This window comes from Diceros bicornis, chromosome 22 (genome assembly GCF_020826845.1).
Source record: "Diceros bicornis minor isolate mBicDic1 chromosome 22, mDicBic1.mat.cur, whole genome shotgun sequence".
NCBI lineage: Eukaryota > Metazoa > Chordata > Mammalia > Perissodactyla > Rhinocerotidae > Diceros > Diceros bicornis.
This window is the reverse complement of record NC_080761.1, coordinates 45,652,604-45,674,224: the sequence shown is the minus strand read 5'-3', so window position 1 is coordinate 45,674,224 and position 21,621 is coordinate 45,652,604. Positions and strand designations below refer to the sequence as shown.

Below are 21,621 nucleotides of genomic sequence, written 5' to 3'. Positions count from 1 at the left end.
CCTTTGAGCTCTGGAACTGTTTTATTGCTTTTATAAACTACTAGCTATCTTCTTTTAGGGGGAGATAACAGATGGTCATGCTGGAACCGAGCTTTTTATCTGAATCTTCAAAACCTTTTTGTGCACAATTTATGAGGTTCACTTCTTTGCAAATTCAGTGCTTTCTTGTAGCTTTTCCTTTTGAGATGAGCCACAAGAGCCTCATTTTCGTTGGGCATTGCCTATTAGTGGCAAAACTCCTTTCTTATTTAATCAGCTTCTCCAAAGGAATAGTTCAGATAACGTTCTATTTATGAGGGTGAAAAGATTTTGGCGGTCTGACTAAAAATAACATGTGGAATCTGCCACCTGGGTCCTCCTTCCATATTCATCTTCTAGTTTTATGCGTTTTGCTCATGAAGTTCAAGCTAATAGGTCAGCCCCTGTGAGCATGGAAGAAATTTGACGGGGTCAAGTGCTCGTGGCTGAGGTGCGGAGACTGTTACAGTGCTGGGGAGAGGCTGATCCTGACCTAGCTGCGTGGTTGAAGATGAGGTTGCTGTAACCCTGAATCCTGGCCCTCTTAGATTCAGAATGTACTGCGGATTATTACATACACTCTCTGTTGAGTGAAAATCAAAATGAGTAAAATAGTATTGCCCGTGGAAAAAACCTAGGAAATGATATGTTTTTTCATAATTACTAAACACCTGCAAGATAGTTGGATACACAGTAGGCTCAGAAAACAAACAACCAAACCCAACCAAAATCAACTTTGCAGAGTTAAGCATATTCATAGCTCATCTTGTTCTACAGGCTTATTTCCCAAATCACTTGGAATTAATACTGTTCTGATTTATTATTCAAACCCCTGGGTCTACCAGAGGTAGTCCTAGCCAGCTTTTGTGCAGTGTCTGAAGACTGCCTAGACTTCAGGATGGCAGGATAGTTGAGTAGCTGAGAACACAGGCTCTGGAGTCAAAGTCTGGGTATAAGTCTGGGGTCTGCCACTTATGAGCTACATGACTTTGGGGTAAATTATTCAGATTCTTTAAGCCCTTCAGTTTTCCTCAGATGCTAATTAGACATGGCAAGTATTTTCCAGGGTTGTTATGAGGATGACATTATAAACATATGTATATATACACCCTCATATATGTATATATATGTATCATGCTGTATGTATGTATGTATGTATGTATAAAGTGCTGGCATAGAGTCTATGTACAATCAATGACCTCTGTATTATTTTTCAGTTGCAAACTTTGCCCCTGTGTTGTGTTTGAAGAAATACTAGTCTCAGTGTTGAGTATTGCTTGCTTTAATTAGATTGGTTTAAGGGAGAGGGCTAAGTATATGGATAAAAAAAATCTTTTTTGTAAGTTCTGTGTACTATCCTTCCATTTTAGAGAGTCGTGAAGGCTCTGAAAAGTCCTGCAATAAAGAAAGCTATTACAATTCTTATACGCTGAATATTCCCCAAACTTATTTGATCACTAAAACCATTTTTTCCAGTTATACCTATTAACATCCTGTGGATTTACTGCTCTGCAAACACACTTTAGGAAATTCTGACCAGGTCGATAGCCACAGTCTTGAATATAGAAATGTGTATTTGAATCCTTGTTCTACGCTTCCTGGCTGTCTGGCAAAGCACTGAACTTGGCTCTCTCCTACTATTTAAGACTCAACGCGTATGCTATCGACTCCAGGACCATCGGCCCCAGATGAGTGGGTAAGAAACATGTCCTGTCTGGGCTCATAATCAGTGCCATGCAGAGCACTGCTGGGACCTGAGGCAAAAGGAAAAATCAATTATCCTCATGTTGTCTTCATGTAAAATGACGTTCTTCACTTGCCTCACCCTCCTCTTGGCCCTGCTTGTAATGCCGTGAACATGTCTCTCTCATGCTAGAATAATGTTTTTATACATGTCTCCACAAACAGACTGAAAGCTCCTGGTGGGTCGAGACCATGCTGTCTGAATCCTTACATCTACGGTACCTACCTCAGTACTGGCACAAGCTCGGTTTTCAACGTCTCAGACTGGAATGCGCTTCCCCTGGAGATCCGCCCCTTCACTTCCTTCATGTTTCTGTTTAAATCTCATCATCAGAGAGTCCTCTCCTGTAAGACGGCATCACTCTCAGCACCACCTCACTATTTATCGCTATGGTGTTGAATTTTTCTTCATAGCACATATCATGATCTGACATCTTTTTGTTTGTTTTTTATTGCATATCTCCCTTGACTTCAACCTTGGTTGAGCAGAGTCTTGGTCTATTTTTCTCATTTCTGCATCCCCAGTGCCTAGCATGGTGCCAGGTACATAGTAGACACTCAAAAAATATTGGCCAGGTAAATAAATTATTGGATGAATGAAAGAATGGATCAATGAATATCTTCTTTTTCTATCATTGCCTCTTCTGTCAAATGGGAATAATGCAGCCTAAACCCATCTGCTGTAGGATTAAATAAGAATGTGTATGTGGTGGCAGTTAATATTCTGCTTTGTCCATTGGTGGTGTTTGATAAATGTTTGTTAAATAAATCTGAATCCAGCTGAATATGAATGGAAAATGGTAACGCATAGGAGAGTTTTCTGTGACCAGTGATAATGTCTGTGCCAGAGTTTTCTAATACTACAAAGAGAATGCTAGACCACGGTGTCATTTATTGAGTGGTATTTTTGTAAGCAGAATATTAATGAAGCAACAGTCATACTCTTTTTTTGTTTTGGTGAGGAAGATTGGCCCTGAGCTAACATCTGTTGCCAATCTTCCTCTTTTTGCTGAGGAAGATTGTTGCTGAGCTAACATCTGTGACAATCTTCCTCTATTTTGTATGTGGGGTGCTGCCACAGTATGGCTTGATGAGCGGTGTGTAGGTCTGTGCCTGGGATCTGAACCTACAAACCCTGGCCACCGAAGCAGAGTGTGCAAACTTAACCACTATGCTACCAGGCCACCCCCCGTACTCCTTTTTTTTAATAGAGTGTATATTCAATCAGAGACTGAGATAGTGGTTTTTCATCTCATGGTTCTACGTATTGTAGGACAGCATCAAGGGAACTCCTGGACTTGAATTTTGGCTCTGCCCTTGACTAAATTGTGGGTGATTTCACATAAGTCACTTACCCTCTTTTTGAGCCTTGTTTGTTTTTGTCTGTAGAAGAATATCGTTGTAAACAGCTAGATCTCAGATTTGCTGTAGGAATCTCATGTGCTCATTTTATAAAACAGTAACTGTTAGTTGCTGCTGTTGTTTTTATTACTATTCCCACCACCACTGCTACCAAGTAACATCTCCTGGGAATTTCTAAGCCAAGCTATAAGGAAAAGATTCTACCCACTATTTATTTCTCTCATAAACTTTTAGCAGATCTCAAAGTCCAAAGGGAAGCTGGAACCAGGACAGATTGCATTAGCTGATTGTATCCGCTGATAGACCCAGAAGCTGCTATTGCCACGGGGAAGCTGTCCTTTGAGTTCTGTAACTCTGATCTCCACCTCCCCTCAGCATTCTCCTGCTACCTCTGGGAGGTTCCAGCACTGTCTGACAAATCTTTAGGACGACATCCCTTGGCAAACAAGGAGGTTATTGACTTGCGTGTGAAGAAATGCAAATGATGTCGGTCTGTTAATGCTCCATTTCTCTGTTTCCCGTCCATGTGTTTTTCAGAAGGTGAGCAAGCCATATCGCATAAATCGATCTTTCCCGTTGAGCCGAGACCGCGTCAAGAAAAATTCTAGAGGTGTGACCTCAGTGCTCCTTGGAAGGAGGAGAAGTAAGACGATGGAACCCTGGCCACAAAGCAGAGTCCAAGGAGCTGTTCTTGAAAGTGAATCGTGAATGTTTAAGGTTATTTAAAGATTACACTGCTAAAAAGGTGTATTTGTTTATGCTCTCTTTTCCTGAAGACTTGAAAAGAGCTAGCAGCTTCCCTTGAGTGTTCTTCCTTGTCCCCCTCCACTCCCTGTCTTTTATTATTCTTTCATTTCTTTTTGGAGAGATCACAGCAAACTGTGTGTGTGTGTGTGTGTGTGTGTGTATTTTCTCAGTAAGCACTAGAAAGAAAAGATAGCCCCCTTAAAATAGAATGACTGGGAACATATCTCCTTAAAAGAAGCTGAGATAACAGATTTCATTAAAACCGTGCTTTAATAGAATTGAAGGGAGCTCTGTCATTAAGATGTGTTTGCAGAAGGTAAGTAGAAAGTGATTTTAATTATTGAATGTTTCTAAATATATCCACCCACTCCTCCCCAGCCAAGTACTGCAGCTCTGAGGTTCCAGGAGAAACTATATAATATCATTGAAGGGTGACTAGAGATATCCTAACTGACCGTGATTTGGCAAGGTCTCTCCTTAATTAACCAAAGCAGAGACAAACCTAGAATTTTCTGCTCATATAGTGGAATAATATTTTGAAATATTATAACTATGCTCCTTTTTTCTGCTAAATTTACCATGTTCTCTTGCAGGCAGTGGTGAAGTTTTCATGTTCCCTCTCCTAAGGGTATGTTTGCTCCAGCCTATATGCAGAACTATGGAATCGGCAATGTGCAGATTTTCGGTCTCATAAAAATGTTAGGAGGAACAATGACATTTAGATTTTTAAGGGTAAGGACTGAGTCTTCATTTTTAACCCCCTCGTGCCTACTAGCACAAAATTTGACATACAATTAGTGCTCACCAAATGCTTCTTGAATGAGAAAAAGAAAACAATTCTATCTCTTTTTTATTCTCATTGTAATTCAAATGGATTCCAGCAATTTAGGGTAGATATGAGGAAGGTTTTTCTGGTGGGAAATTATTACCCCTTGAAATAGAAACTGAGGGAGAATGTGCAACATCTTGAGAAGAGGTCTCTATGGTTTAGACTTGTTCTAGCCTAAATGTCAGAGGTAATTTTGCTGACTTTTCAACATTAAGATGTATATGAAGAGTGCTAACAACAACAAGCCACGAAAAGACATGGAAGAATGTTAAATGCTTATTGCTAAGTGAAAGGAGCCAGTCTAATTATACTGTATAATTCCAACTATATGACACTATATGGCAAATCCATAGAGATAGTAAAAAAAAAATCAGGGGGTAGGTGGGAGGGAAGAAGTGTTAAGTATGTGGAGCACAGATGATTTTTAGGACAGTGAAATTATTCTGTATGAAACTGCAATGGTGGATTCATGATATTTACGCATTAGTCAAATCCCAGAGAACTGTACACTACAGGGTGCACACTAATGTCAACTATGGACTTCATTTAATAACAATGTGTCTGTTGGTTCATCAGTGTAACAAACATATTGCACTAATGCAAGATATTAATAATAGGGGAAACTGTGCAGGGTAGGGCAGAGGGGCATAGGAGAACTCACTGTACTTTCTGCTCAATTTTTCCATAAACCTAAAACTGCTCTAAAAAATAGCTATTAATTATCTTTTTAAATAAACTGTAAATCATCAAGACATAGAGGAATGAGAATTCTCTTAATTTGGGGATCATTTATTCTTTACTAAAATGTTAGTGAAAACTGGTGCTCCTCTCTTTCTTTGAGTTAGAAAGGACTAGGAGGAATCGAGAAAAGAACCATTACTCTCCTCTATTAGACAAAAACAAAAGTGAGTTGTAGCAATCGGTTCCTTTCTGCATACTCCAAGCTGGAAGATACAGGAGAAAAAAGATGCTTCTTTGACTTTTCTCCCCGGCAATTGAGGGCTTATGTTCTTGGCACTTGAAAGCAACAGACATGTGAGTAGGCATATGGAAATCAAAGGGCAGAATGTAGCTGAGTGCAGTCCTCATTGAACATTTCACAAAAGCAGGGTCCAGGATCCAAGAGGAAATGGCAACTCTCATCCCATATCTTTGATTGTGCCTCCTACTCCAGGGGTTTGTCCCAGGTCATCCTCATTTTGGGGCACATGCTGGCTCTCTTGGTGTTGCACCGGCCTGCATTATGATGCCAAATGGTATTTCCTGTTTGTATTTCATTCGTCTCCAGCTATTAGAGCGGACCTAGCCTTCTGTTGGATTTTTTTTTAACTTTGTCGGAAATGGAGCAGATGGATTTGAATTCCTAATTTTCTTCAAAACTGTGCCAAGCACTTGTTCCTTTGTTCCTTATTTTCCCCTTGACCAATTCCTTGTCGCTTTGCATTTTTCCTCTTTAAATGCATCTCACTGATTAGTCTTGTCTTTCTGTGTTCTAGGCATCTGGTCTCTAGGTATGTTCTCTAGAATCCACTCCTCTTTTATTTTGATTCATCATCCTAGCTTCACACACCTAGTGTATGTAGGTGGACAAGCAAATATTACCACTGAAATAATTGAAAGTCACGTTAAAATGTTAAACTATAATTCATACTTCTTGTGATTGCTTAAGAAAAGACATATTTGTCTAGTGTTTTATTGAGTACTAATTATGAACCAGTTAATTTGCAAGATGTTGAAGATAAATTATCTTAATTTAATCTCATTGAATGCCCACAAGAAGTAGGCTAACAGTCCCCTTGTACAGAATAAGGTAGTGAGACTCCAGAAATGGACTTGCCTGAGCTCAGATAGCTAGTAAGGAGTAGAGCCAGGAGGCAAATTCAAATTAATTTTACTTTGTACTCTGCTTTTCTTTTAATTAAAAGAGCATTGGCTTTGTAACCCGAAGGGTTTGGGTTTGAGTTCTTCCTTTTGGGGAGTGGGGACATGAAGGACATTTACTTAAATTGCTTAAACCTTAGTTTCTATGTCTGTAAAATGGGGATGATATCAATTTACCTTCGGTATTGCTCTGAGAATTAAAGGAGATAATGAAGGGAAGTTCTTGCACAGGGCCTGGTAGGCAGTAATTTCCAAAGTGTCAAATAATTTTTTAATTAAAGCTGTTTCCCGCCCCCCCAAAGCCCCAGTAGATAGTTGTATGTCATGGTTGCACATCCTTTTAGTTGCTGTATGTGGGACACGGCCTCAGCATGGCCAGAGAAGCAGTGCCTCGGTGCGCGCCCGGGATCCAAACCCTGGGCCGCCAGCAGCAGAGCGCACGCACTTAACCGCAAAGCCACGGGGCCGGCCCCAAAGCTGTTATTTTTATGGATGATGATATAACTCATCTTGGGATAGAAAACTAAGCTGTACCAAGCTGAGACATTTACATTACCGTACGTTACTAGATCTGTGTTCTTTACTAAGCCCCATGAGCCCTGTGACTGAAACCAGCTCTTGACCTGTCATTGTAGTCCTCTGCTGACACCTGCAATCCCATTGCCCAGCCCTGTGGCCAGAAAGTTATTTGGAAACATGATTGTTTTGCCCTCTTTTCTTAGAGGCCGTGTTTTTCTGGTTGGCAGCTACCTATGCAATTTAATGCCAGACTTTTCTTCTTCCATCAGCACACTTGTCTGAAACCTTCCTACTGGACTGAAGTGATCTATTTTCCATCCTCAGTGAGTCTCTTTTTGGATTAAAGGTCAGCCGTCCACATCCGCGGCTCTTGCCATCCTCCTGCAGCTGCCTGTGCAAATAGCAGTGTTACATTGACTTGTTTTGCCCTCTTCCTCCTGCCTCTCTTGCTACCAGTCAGATAGAAAAGCCTTGCCTCGTCTGGGTGCTAGCTTGCCTTTGCCATCAGTTTGAGGAGTTGAAATGCAGATCCAAAATGATCCAAATGAAACAAAGAAAAGTAACAATGGACAATACAAGCAGCCAGTGACTTTTCACTCTGTAACCAATGGCATATATGGTATTTTGTATTAAACGTACCTTGAAATCCCTTTCTCTTGCTTTGGTGGAGAGTTGCTTTTCTTTTTGCTTTCTTTAAAACATCCATTTTCAACCTTGGGAAGTCTGCCTTGTTTCTAGGAAACAGGATCCAAGTCAGTCTACAACAACTTTAGAGTGTGGGGGGGGGGTGCTGGTAATTTCCCATGTCTTGGTACTTTACTCGTATCAAGTTTATATACATAGAACAAATATCTGAATGTCTATGATGTGCTAAATGAAACTACATGACACTGGGTGTGAATTAGCCAAACAGAAAAGGTCCAGAAGCTGCAGTTGGGCGAGCAGGTTAGAATATTAAAAAGGAAACATAAAGATGCTCCACTTCAGCCCAGTGGGAGCTAACCTCTAGTTCTGATGCAACCAGACAGCTCTACTTCCCACAAAAGAGCTAGCAAGTGAAGACCTTCCTCCTAGCAAGCTCTGTGGGCCAGAGAACACACAGTAGCTGGGTAGAGAATGCCTAGAGAGGGGAATGAGACAGAAAGGCATTTTGCAAGTGGTATTGATGGAAAGCGGTCTCCTTCGTGGTATTATTGACTTGTGTTGTTGATTTGAAACCTGAACTTTGATCACTTGCAGACAGAGACAGAGAAATAGTTTTGCAGTTAGAAATCTGAACTCTAATACAATGAAACAACATCTTAGTAGGCCCTGTGATGGGGTGAGAACAGAGAGGGAGTGCGAAGGACCATCAGGCATCCAAACTGGACCAGCCACGTATCATTCTTGGATACACTGGGCTAGGAGTTCAACAATTTCTTAGTAAGAAGGAGGTGGAAGTTGGTACCAGAATCTTACCATATGGAAATTAAATTTTTCTATGCATTAGCTCTGCTTAAGCTAACTATTGTCAACAGCAGATAAAAATCCCCAAGTGGAAGCACTCCTCTAGGTTTTATGATAGATGACCGTTTGGACGGGTGGTCCAGCCTGACCATTGCAGTCAAGGGCCCACAGTAGGCAATACCAGTTACACGGAAATACTTACAGAATGTGGTTTATCCAAGTGGACTTCTCTTTTCTGTGCCATCTGTCACAATAGCGTTGTGTAGAATATGAAAGACAAAATCCCTTCCTTGGAAGAGCTTACAGTCTAGGGGAAAGGCAGGATACATGAAAATGTAACAAAAATGCAAAATTATTTATATTTTGTTATCAAAGTAATATATGTGCATGGTAAAAGCAAGACAAACATTAAAATAACAGAACAGACTGTAATTTAAAAATACGGTTCCCTGACCTGCCACTCCTCACTTCCAGGCTCACTACCAGTCACCCTCTTTTTATTGCTTTTATTTTTAGATTTTCTGGTAGTCATGATCACAGCACTAAAAAAGACATATATGCTACTTTATCTTCATTAATAAACATTATATACAATCTATTGCTCCTCATGATAATAGGATTTAACCCACCTCCCCCCTTCCTCTTAATTTTATAATTGTATTACTGTGTTTATTTTTCCTATGATTACTTTTGTAACTAAGTAAATGTTTAGTTTTCTAGTCCATCAACTTTTGATGAAATCTTCTTTCTTTCATTCTGTCCTTCAAGCCTCCTTCATCCATTGCCCAACTCCACTGTCAGAGCCTGAACTTTTACAGTGTAAAGGCAGATAAATTTTACTTTTTGGTCTGTAAGGAAACTTGTCTCCCATGCTTTGTGTGCAGATTATTTAAATAGCAATATAAAGTTCTTTACAATGAAGTGCAATATGCATAGTCCAGGTTATTCTAGTTACTTTACCAGTTCTGAGACTTGAGAAATCAGTAAAGGTAGAATGGATGGAGAACGATTCATGGAGGCATTAGTACACGATCTGAGTCTTGAAAAATGCAGAAGACTCAGATCGACAGAGAGAGGTCGAAGGTGCAGAGGGGACAAGAAAATGAGTCTGGTGTGGTCAGGTGACAGACAAGTGACAAGGCTCTACGGAGAAAATTATTTCTTGGATCGAAATGGTGGATAAAGTTGGAAAGGTAGCTTAGGACCAGATGGTTGGCTATGAGCCTCAGGCTGTCTGCTTCCCAAAAGTTGTAGCCTACACTTTCCCTGCCTCCACTTCCTGCTCTCTCTCTCTCTGCAACCTCTTTCAATCTGGTGTAAGCCCACACAGCTCTATTAAAATTGCTCTCAAAGACCACCCAAATTTATCTAATAGTTTAGTGCTAACCCAAAGCCTCCTTTATGTCTTTGTGGAATTTGATAGGATTGGCCATCATCTGCTCCTTGATCCTTCTCTCTCCCTTTATTCTGTGGCATTGAATTCTTCCTGTTCTTCTCCTGCCTCTGTTGATTTTACTCTGTTGTCTCTTTCAGTGTGTTTTCTTTGAGGGTCTGTAGGGTTTCTGATCTTGACCCTGGTCTCTCTCCATTGGTTGTTCTATTCCCTTCTGACTTCCTTCTCGTGTTCCAGATCTACTTCACATCTCAATCTAAATGATCAATCAAAACTTTTTACACTCAGCATGTGCAAAAATTACCGTATTCCCTTCCACACCAGCTCCTCTTCCCATTTTCTTTGTCTTCCTCAGTTTTGTCATTATTCTTTAAGTCGACTGGATTCAAACACTCGTTTCAACCCTCGACCAGCCTTCATATCCCATCAGTCACCGAGCCCTATCAATTTTCTTCCTGTGTCATTTCCCTAGCATTGCACCCCACCTTTACATTCTCAGTGTTGCAACCCTGGCAGGGCCCCCTTTTGTCTTACCTGTATTGAGGCAAATGTCTCCTAAATATTTTCTAATGACTCCGCATTTCAATCAGCCCTTCACAATATTACCAGACTAGAATAGGTTAGATCATTTTATCCCTTGCTCAGAACCTTCAATAGTTCTACATCATTGGCAGAATAAAGGCTTAACGTTTTTATCTGGCTTGGCCATTCAAGATCATCCATATCAACCTTTACAGCACCGTCTTCCACTATTTCCTCTCCTGTAACCTGTAGTTGGGCAATACTAGATTTCTCAGTCTCCCCCCAACCTGACTTTCTCGGCTTCTCGGCCTGATTCCTGATTTGAACTCTTGATGTCTTTTACACAACAACTCAGTTCACTTGCTACCTAGGTCATAAAGCCTTTCCTGTGTATCACCACTTTCCTCCCTCCCACCCCACTCTCCTTCCACTGGGGTAAAATGATTTGTTTCTATTTCCTCCATGGTACAGTCGTGTGCCGCTTAATGACGAGGAAATGTTCTGAGAAATGCGTGATTAGGCTATTTTGTCATTGTGAGAACACTATAGAGTGTACTTACACAAACCTAGATGGTATAGCCTCCTACACACCTTGGCTGTATGGTACTAATCTTACGGGACCACTGTTGTACATGGGGTCCAACATTGACTGGAATATTGTTATGTGACACGTGACTGTATATACAGCATTTTGCCTTATACTACTGAAATCTTATTCAGGATAAGACTGTGCCTTAATTTTGTATCACCTCCTCTCTTCTCTTATAGCTGGTAGGAGTTTGTTATTTAACATAATTGGAGAGTGGGTATTTTAGTGAGAAAGACATGCCTTTTGAGGTCAGAATACCTAGTCAAAGCATAGTTCCTATTAACCATCTTATTATAAGCATGTCACTAAACCTCTTGGGCTTCTGTAAAATTGGGATAATATTTGTATCTCCAAATCTCTGGGAACCAAGGAGTTATCATCTATGGATACTGCAAGGTTCTGCGTTTCTCTTCCTTTTCAAAGAGTTAATAGTTATCTTCTTTTTCTGAAACACTCTCTACCAGCCTGTATTACTGTAAGATGGATGTTACTAATTCTCTTTTACGGAGAGGAGAACTATGAGAAAGGGAAAAATTGGACTTACGTTTATCTAGATAGATATCTTCTCTCTCTCAAAAGGATTCATATGCCTGAAGAAGGATTTGTCCTGAAAACTTTGTCAAGCCCACTAAAGTACTTGGAATCACTGTAACAGGCCCAGAAATCCCCAACTGCCTCAATGTCCCTTTCAAACCTAGGCCGACTCCTGGCTCATTTAACAAGGAAGGTAGGACAGGGCTATTCAGGATCTCTAGGAAGGGTCTAGACAAGTCCTTCAGGCTGGATGTCCCTCCTGACCACCAGAGGGCGCTCTACTCAGAGGCAATGAACCACAGTAATGGAAAGACGTGGAGTAGACTTTGGAGCCCTAGGTTTGAATCTATACTTAGTTTTTCACTTCAGCCTAGTTACTCATCATTTTAGAACGTGAAAAATGGATCATACCTGCTTTGCATAATTGTTAAGATTAAATGAGGTTATGTAAGTCAGAACACCTAGCTCAAGTGCTGTCACAGTGTTGGTACCCTGTGAGTTGCCTCTTTGTCTTCCTTCTTCCCATCCTCCCACCCCTTCATGCCGACGTTGAGTTTACTCTCTTGTCCTGGATCAAGAGAGGCTTCCTACAAGGTGGCTGTTGATCAGAGCAGGACCATATCCCTTGACCTGTCTCGAGGTCCCCCAAACCTCCAGGGGTTGTCACTCTAAATATAGCTTTTAGATGAAAAAGGAAACCAGTCAGCAGCTCCTAGTGGCTTCACAAAAGCAGTTATTGGCAGAAAGCCCACAGTTAGAGAGTGTGGAGACAAGAATAGTACTCAAGGCTAGTTCAGGGCTCTTTCTGCCACTTTCTCCTGCCACTGCACATGGGGGCACAATTGGGGATTAATTCTTCCCTTCTTTCTGTAGCACAGCCACAGGCTTTATTAAGTAGGAATTGAATTTTAGTTCCTTCTAGAAAAATTATTTGCCTGTACTTAATAAAGTAGCACATTAAACCCATCTTATGTACAATACCTTTGTATACCATTCCTGAATTAGAAATATCGATTGTAGGCTTTCCAAGTTGATTACCAGGCTGCCTTTGTGTATCCACTGAAGTGGGTTTTGTATAAATCACCACCAAACTGAGACTTAGGCCTCTTAAAAAAGCACAGACTATTTTAGCAGATACTTGCTCAGTTAATCTGGTTACTTTTAGGCATGATTACTGCCTTGCCGTGCTTTCCCCAACCACTTAGCTTTATTGTAGCTGATTGCACAGACCGAAGATATCAGATTTCATTTGGTCTGTTTCAGTGCCTAATTCATTAGTCTGCCCTTGACAGAAAGGGAAAGTATCAGTTCCCTCACCCTGATGGCTAGTGGCAGTTGATATAGGTCATTGGCTTTGTGTATCCGTGTCTAGTCTGGGCATCTCAGAATAACGCTTGCTTTCTGGGGGCCAACAAGAATAGAGCCAGAATGGGAAAGAGAAATCTCCCCGTGAATCTTACAGAAAAATCTTGACCAGAAGCACGTACACAAAAGATCATCGAGTGTTCCTTTCTTCATTGAGTAAAGTAGAAGTTTGGTTCCAGATGTTAGCTGGTTCTTCTTAAAGAAGCTTGAGGAACATGGAACAATGCTGAGATTGAGACAGTTTGGAGGGCAGGCTTTTAGCTAAACAGTCAACTTCCATGTGCCAGCAGCAAAGAAAAGAAGAGGGATTCACAAATGGCATTCATAATTAAAAACTTCGACCATTTAATGAGCACTTACTATGTGCCAGGCACTGTACCAAATACTTTATGTCCATTGTTCTATGTTGACCCTCAAAACAACCCTGTGAGGTAGGCTTATAATCCCTGTTTCACAGATGAGGAAATTGAAGATCAGAGAGACTAAGGTACTAAGGTCATCCAGCACTAAATTCAAGGCTCCATTAAGGTCATAATATAAATCATTTTACCAGTGAAAAATGTAAGAAAGCGTATTTTACTCAACTGTCACTTCTTAGCAGTAGAATCAGTCAATCACATTGATTCAGCACCCACTACTCAAAAAGGTGTCCTAGTCCCTGGCCAGGCTCAGTTCTGGATTTACCTCAAGAAAGATTCTCTTACCCCTTAAGGCTAGTCTGCCGGCACCCCTCCACCCCTCGCCATATGCTCCTCATCACCTTGTACTGTAGCCTTCTGCACACTGCATTGTAATTGCCTGTTTGTCTGACAGCCCCTTTCGATTGTGAGCGGCCTAACAGGGGGGTGGGAACTGGGTCCTGTTCATCTGTCTATCCTAACACTGGGCACAAGGCCTATCATATACTAGCTGCTCAGTAAATGTTTGTTGGGTGAAAACAAAGCACCCAGAGAGCCAGCCAGCTAAGTCTTATGATGAAGAAATTCCAGATGAGTTAAGTATAGATGGGGCCAACAGGAATTTAGCACAGAGTGCTAGGAAACAGAAGTCTCTTCTTGACTTTTATGGAACTCTATGAACCTACAGATGCCCATACAGATAAGGTCGTTGAGTTTTCTTAATGGACTTGTATGGAAATATGTGAACGCAAAGTTCACATTGTGTCATTCTTTATCTGATGCCTTCTCTAAGGGAATGTTGGTATATAGCACCAATCAGTAAGCATTGTGTGGTACACCTGTGGGAGATACCAGGAAGTATGGGGGATTGCTGGCCTTTCTCAAGATGTGTGCTAGATGTTGTCTTAGTCTCTTCAGACTGCTATATCAAAATACCATACACCAGATGGTTTATAAATAGCAGGAAGTTAGTGCTCACAGTAGTGGAGGCTGGAAGTCCAAGATCAGGGTGCCAGCGTGGTCACTTTCTGGTGAGGGCCCACTTCTAGGTTGCAGACTGCCAACTTCTCCACATATCCTCACACGGCAGGAGGCCAAGAGATCTCTCTCGGCATCTTTTATAAGGGCACTAATCCCATTCCTGAAGGCTTCACCCTTTATGACCTAATCACCTCCCAAAGGCCCACCTCCTGATACCATCACCTTGGGGGTTAGGTTCCAACGTATGAATTTTGGAGGGACACAAACATTTAGACCATGGCAGATGTACTTTTCAAAGCACTGTCTCAAAATGACTGAAATCATTCATGTCAGAAAGGGGCCTGAACAAAAGATGTCTTTTTATGGCTTTATACAACTGTTCTGGGCTTGCGGTTTCAAAAATCAACATAAACTTTGCCAGATTCTGAAGAGGGACTCATGCGAAGGTTTCGTTCAGCCATTTGTGATTTGAGTGTCTGTATCCTGTCTGTCACCTTGGTTTTAGAAATAGACATAGCCTCGGGAAATGGAATATCAAGAAATCATGTATGGTGGAGTGTGACTTTATTCTCATTATCATCTTTGCCAAGTGCCTACTACTGTGGTATAGAAACAGAAGTATAGTAGACTCCCTTATCCACAGTTTTGCTTTCTGTGGTTTCAGTTATTAAATGGAAAATTCCAGAAATAAAAAATAAGTTTTAAATGCTCGCCATTCTGAGTAGCATGGTGAAATCTTGTGCCATCCCCCCCTGCACTGTGAATCATCCCTTTGTCCAGGGGATCCATGCTGTATACCTACCCACCTGTTAGTCACTTAGTAACCATCTTGGTTATGAGATGTACTGTCAAATATCACAGTGCTTGTGTTCAAGTAACCCTTATTTTAGTTAAAAATGGCCCCAAAGTGCAAGAGTAGTGATGCTGGCAATTCGGATATGCCAAAGAGAAGCCATGAAGTGCTTCCTTTAAGTAAAAAGGTGAAAGTTCTCAACTTAATAAGAAAAAAATTGTATGCTGAGATTGCTAAGATCTATGGTAACTTTTATTACAGTATATTGTTAAAATTATTCTGTTTTATTATTAGTTGTTGTTAATCTCTTACTGTGCCTAATTTATAAGTTAATCTTTTCACAGGTATGTATGTATAGGAAAAAACATAGTATATATAGAGGTCGGTACCATCTGCAGTTACAGACGTCCTCTGGGGGACTTGGAACATATCCCCTGCGGAGAAGGGGGGACGACTGTGGACACTGTTCCACTGTTTGGCACAGGATCTTGACATATATCTATTTTCAGAGGTTTGGGCTTAGGATGTTTCATTATCACCAAGGGTTTCAGGGTTTGAAGTGTGTATCCTGTTAGGGTAAAGTGTTTAGGACCAAGATCAACTCCTTTGCTAAGAGACCACAGGAAGATCTGCTCGTTTTTCATAATAGTCTTGAAGTGATCTACCATGGTGTGTGTGGAGACATGCACCGTGTAAAATAAAGAACCTTCAGTGTTTGCTGTTGGCAGAGTCACATTCTTTCTTTTTGTTCCCTTTACAAATACGGATTAATCAGAGAGGAAGACTCGGCTTATGGAGGAGTCTGCCCAACTCATGCACTTCTACTTTCTGGCTTCATGGGAGGGGCTAGAGACATCTAGAGACATTTCATTCCTGTAAAGTCACCTGCTGTTCCCTGCATTCATACTCTTGACCCAGCTAGATTTTAAGTTCTATAAAGGTGGCAACTTCTCTTTGATTGCTTATATATTTTCCCCACCTATTAGAACATTTTGAATATAGAGGGGTGCTCAATAAATATGATGACCAAATGACCAAGATATTTGGAAACACATTTTGAGTGGAGATGCACTGTCAACCTGACCTTTGTTCTTTAGTGAGGCACAGACAGAGGTTTAGCTCTTGTTTCTCCAGATGCTTTGGTTTAGAGTAGTTGTTTTGCCCTGACCTGCCTTGCCTGCCCTCCCTTCCCTTCCCTTTCTGTCTTTCCTTTATCTTTTCTTGCCTTCTCTTCCCTTCTTTCTTTCTTTCCTTGTTAAGAAAATATATTTGAATTGATCCGGAAAGATTTCTTAAGGATACGAGCACTGAAGCTTTAGAATAGCAAGATGCAGTAAAAAGACACAGTTTCCAGGTAGTTTGCCTCTCAACCTTTGATCTCAGTTTCGTTATTTGTAAAATGGGGACACAATACCTATCTTGTGTCGTTGGTTGCAAGAATTAGAGATTTGAAAAGTGCCTGCCATTATTAGTAAGTGACGTCCAAGGAACTCAATAAATGGTACAAATTACATTGTTGTTGGAAAACTTGGAATGGAAATTTACAACCCATTTTTGTTACTAAACTAAAGACTATTTTAGTCATTTTACCAAACTCTTGGAAAATGGAGTAGAGTACCAAAAAATGCTCCAATTCCCATCCCAAGAGCGTCTTCCATACAGTTTTGCCTCTGACAGGAACAGACCCACACAGAGCACGCTGTACTTTTTGGTATGCAAATAACTCAGAATGTAATCATCTATTTTCCCACAATGTTTAAAAATTTTTGTGTGTGTGATAAACTTTATTTCTTTTTGCTTTTAAGTGAGTGAGTGGAAAGCACGATATTTAAACCCCCAATATTGAGTAGATGTGGGTGGATCTATGGGTGAATGACAAATGTGAAAGTTACTGTGAAATATTAGCTGGATCCTTAACCTACAGTTAGTAACAAACAATGATAAGAACGAAGGCCTTACCTATTTGACATGCTTTAGCCCATGAAGGGTAAATATGACAATGAAAGTGCTGAGCATGATTATTCGGAAAAAGAGCAACAAATTTCTCAAGCCTCATTTTCTTGATTACCAGTTTTCAGATGATGTGACTTTGACACAGGATATTTCTACTTGGTGCACATCTCAAAATATCTTGTACTAATATAGCCTTTCATTCAAATTTTTAAAAGATTTGATTCATCAGAAGGAAGTTTGGTGTAAGAGAAGGATATGGAATTCAGCAATAGGCAGAACTGAGTTTGAAATATGGCTACACTGTTATGTACTAACAATGTGATCTTGGGGTATAATGAAAAATAAATATTTGGTCTTTGTCCATTGTTCCTGACCCTCCAAGCTCCTAAAACTCTTGAAATTTACTGTCTTGTATGCTAATGAAATGACTCATGGGGGAGGGGAGACCCTAGATAGTCATGTGATGAGGTTAGAACTTTCATCTCCGCCTCTTGACTTCCAGAGAGGGGAGAAGGGCTAGAGAGGGAATTTAATCAATCATGCCCACATAATGAAACTCCCGTAAAAACCCCTAAATGACGTGTTTAGGGAACTTCTGGGTCGGTGAACAGATTGATATACTAGGAAGGCGTCACGCCTGGAGAGGGCGTGGAAGCTCTGCGCTAACCCTCTCCCTTCCCCCATACCTTGTCCAATGCGTCTCTTCCATTTGGCTCTCCCTGAGTGGTATCCCCTGGTTTTGTGGTTGGCTGGGCAGACGCGTGGGTAGCCTGGGCACCCCATTTGCAGCTGGCGTCTGAATTGGGGGAATCCACGTGGGACTGAGCCCTTAACCTGTGGGGTCTGCACCAAGTAGTGCAGACTGCCCTGAGTAGTTAGTGTCAGAACTGATTTGTTGGACACCTAGTTGACGTTGGAGAATTGGAGAATGGGTGTGCACCAATGACATGTGTTTGGTGCCAGAAAAAAACAACAGTGATCTTAAGGAAATTTGTTTTAACTGCAGTGAACTTTGTTTTGTAATCTCTCTACAAAAAGCAGGGTGGGCATTATAAAATCTCCAAGGGGACTTAGGAGGAATGAAGGGAATGATGCGTGTAAATCTCCCAGCATAGTGTTTGTTATTTAGTAACTGTACATAAATGTTAACTTCCCTCATTTTTCCACCTGATTTTTAAAGGATTGCCAGACATCTGTGCTGTGCTGTTTAGAACGTGGTGGAGAACATGGCAGATAAATGACTTATGGTGGCTCTGAATTACCTAGTGGAGATATGGAAAGGAAAATCCCAGGAATTCTGCTGAAATGGAGAAATGTGGAGTTTTTTGAAGTATATTAATAGACAGTTGAACAACAGATTCACCCAAATATTAATTAATGGCTTGATAACCTGAAGGGAAAGCTCTCATAGCATATTATTCCAGTCTTGTTGAAATTTTTTTTCTTTTTTCTAATGACTTGGATGAAATTACGGAGGGCTTGCCTGGCAGATGTATTTGGGAGAGAAAACTTGTGTCTTTGATCAGTAAAGATCTCAGATAATTCTTCTTAGTCCCAGAGCTATGGACCAAAATCAAAAAGGTGAAATTTCTCAGCAAAAATTTTAATGCCTCGTGTTGACACCAAGATTGGTGTAGACTCCTGCTCTGGGATGGTCAGAGCCCATCTGAAGTATTGTCTCATTACAGGGACTATAAAATAAAAGATATTCACTGGGACCGAGTGCCCAGAGATGGGCAACCAGGTTGAACAAGGGGTGAGGGAGGGGGGCTGTGGAAGCTTTGCCAACTAGGGAAGAGCTCAAGGACCGGAACTGTTTCAGTAAGAGAACAGGTGTCTTATGTTGACTTATTTAAGAGTCTGTCATGTGTGAGGAGAGACAAGCTAATTCTGGTCACTCTAGAAAACAGATTAGAACCAATGGGTTTATAATACTGACAGGGAAAGTCCAGTTCCAATTACGAAAGATTTTTCTGATAATTAAAGGAATTCAAAAGTTGAGTGAGCGACCTCACAGAGTAGAGAGCTCCTCATTGCTGAAAATTGCATGCAGAGGCTGTATGATACAATGAAAAGGATGCTAAACAGAGTCTCCTCCAGTTCCCACTCTATAAAGGCTCTAAAAGTATTTTTAAAATATTGAACCACATTAAAACCAAAGAAAGACATTGGTAATTCAGCTAACTTTGACAAATCAAATTTGTTCACGTTTCTGTCCTATATTAGGTCCCTTTGCAAAGAGAGGAGAGCCTGACATATCATGAGGTTGAGTGCACCACTCAAGACATGTGCATTCTCAAGTTTCTTGATTGACTTCTTTCTTGAACTACCCACTACTGCTGATTCACCAAATCACTGTCATCAATAGCTCCTGTCAGTGAGTGATCATACCCTAAAGAACCTTGCAGTGAAATGTGTGTTCTTTTCATGGTTATCTTATACTGTTTACAATGTATACTTCTCTTATCATTTAGACTTTAAGAAGATGGAGGGAGAATATATGTTGAGGCAGACGCTGCTAGTTGCCTATGCAGTATCCATTTCTCCCTTCTTCCTTGCTAACAGAATCCAGATTTTATGCCCAGCTCCAGGAAAGAGAATCATTTTTCCCAGGCTCCCTTGCAACTAGGAGCAGTCATGTGATACTGCCAATGAGATTTAACTGGAAGCCAACTGGGGGCTTTTCAAGGCCCATTCTTGCCTTGACCATGGCTTCATGATGAGCTAATATAGCTACCTTGAACCTGTAAGGGGAAGGCTGAGAGAATTTGAGAGATATCAACCCTAAGATTGCTGAGCCATTGAACAAATATCAGCAGTTTCCTTCGTCTGGGCTTCTTGCTATATGACAGTGATAAACACCTATTTCTTTGCTTAAATCATTGCATTTGTGTTTTCTGCTACTTGTAATTGAAAGTATTCCTAATTGGTCATTTGCCCAAGGCCTTTATTCAGCAGTCAACAAATACCAATAGAGCTTTGGCCATGAGCCATATGAAGTGCTAGTCATTGGATACATAAGTGAATGAGACACGGGCCCTTCCTTCAGAGAGATCTCAGCTTCAGTCTTAGGGTCTAAAAGAAATCAGGCAGCAGCCTAATAGGAACAGTTAATTGTTGTGTTTCTTCCTTCCGTTTCTTTTCCTGGGGGCTAGAACTGTGAGTTGGATCCACTAGAATGATTGGAGCACAGCTGTGTCAGGAAGAGTTGCCTGGGATAACCTGACACCTGGGCTCTGCTCTCATCATGTGCTTCTCGGAGATTTGGGTGGCATCTATACTTTGTGATTTAGCTGTTGAGACAGAAGAGGTGTGGGTAGTGTTTACATCGATTTGATGGGAATGTTAAATAGCATTAATTTTCTGAGTACTTTATTTAGCTTTATTTATTTAAAAGGTACGTTACCACTGTAAACTGTGAATAAGATATTTAGAGATTTCTATTTAAAAACCATGTGAATGCTCTTTGTAAGATATGTTTTTGAAGTGACAATTTAGTCCCAAATACCTTTATAATCATATATTAATATTTTCAGGGAAGATGATACACATATTCTTTTCAAGAACTATATATAAACTACTTGTTTAAGTAACCTCTGTACAATAAAAATTTTAAGACAAATCCCAAAAAGGAAATACACCAAATGATCATCTAATGCTGTTGAATTTGAGACTTTGTGTGATCAACATCTCCTTTCTACTTTTCTGACTTTATTGTAATTAGAAAGTATTATTTTCATACTCTAAAAAGAATGAGTGTAAGGAATTATGTACCGAGTCATGACAAATGAATTGACATAGAAACAGCAGAGCCATTTTTAATGTGTTTATATAAATAGATCTATATAATTATCATTAAGCATCATAAGCAGATACTGCTAAAAAGAACAGTGCTATTTACTCAAATTGAAGTTGGATTTCATTACACTATACAGCACAATGAGTTAGATCATATTCTAAAGAGAGTGAAATAATGGCTGCATTAGAGCCTTTATATTTAGTATATCTATGTATTATGTATCTGTGCATTAATACTGATCGATTTATTAAACAGACTGTGTTACATATCCAAAGCTAGGGTTTCAGTAACCTAAAAGTGCTGATATCTTGCTTCTGGGACCTTGAAAAGGGAGAGGAGAGTATGTTCTCACTTATCCTTTTTGTGTACTAGAGTCTGGAATCTTCTATTGAGTGAGTCTTTTCCCTGAATGAGGATACTTGATTCTTGAATCCATAAAGCCACTATAAGAAGATTATGTAATCATATAATTTAAAGTTTGAAGTCTAAACTTTTAGTTTGAAAAGATGAAGAAATAGAAGCTTAATGATAAAAGTATTTTATTCAGTTTTCTTTTTAACAGTCATTATGCTCTTACTTGAGGTGCAGAGATGATGAAATGATGGGTCCTGCTTTACCAGCAGTTAGTGCTGGGGAGTGGTTCCAGTGCAGGAGAAGCAGCCTAGCTTGGTTCTTGGGAAACCAAGGAAGGAAAAGGGTCCCATGTTCAGACTGAAAATATCCATTGATGGCAGCTGTGGCAGGAAGGA

The 21,621-nt window shown here is 40.4% G+C and overlaps 1 long non-coding RNA gene across 8 annotated transcripts in view; it reads left to right on the top strand.

Moving 5' to 3' along the window:
- Positions 1-21,621, top strand: part of LOC131420130 (uncharacterized) — a 76,091-nt gene that overhangs the window by 16,672 nt on the left and 37,798 nt on the right. For 5 of the 8 annotated variants that reach the window (XR_009223478.1, XR_009223479.1, XR_009223477.1 and 2 more), the window contains exons 2-3: positions 3,661-3,868; positions 4,464-4,602. This is a non-coding gene — a long non-coding RNA (uncharacterized LOC131420130). The remainder of the gene's footprint in view (positions 1-3,660; positions 3,869-4,463; positions 4,603-21,621) is intronic. The other 3 variants (XR_009223476.1, XR_009223473.1, XR_009223475.1) reach the window with 3 other exon arrangements.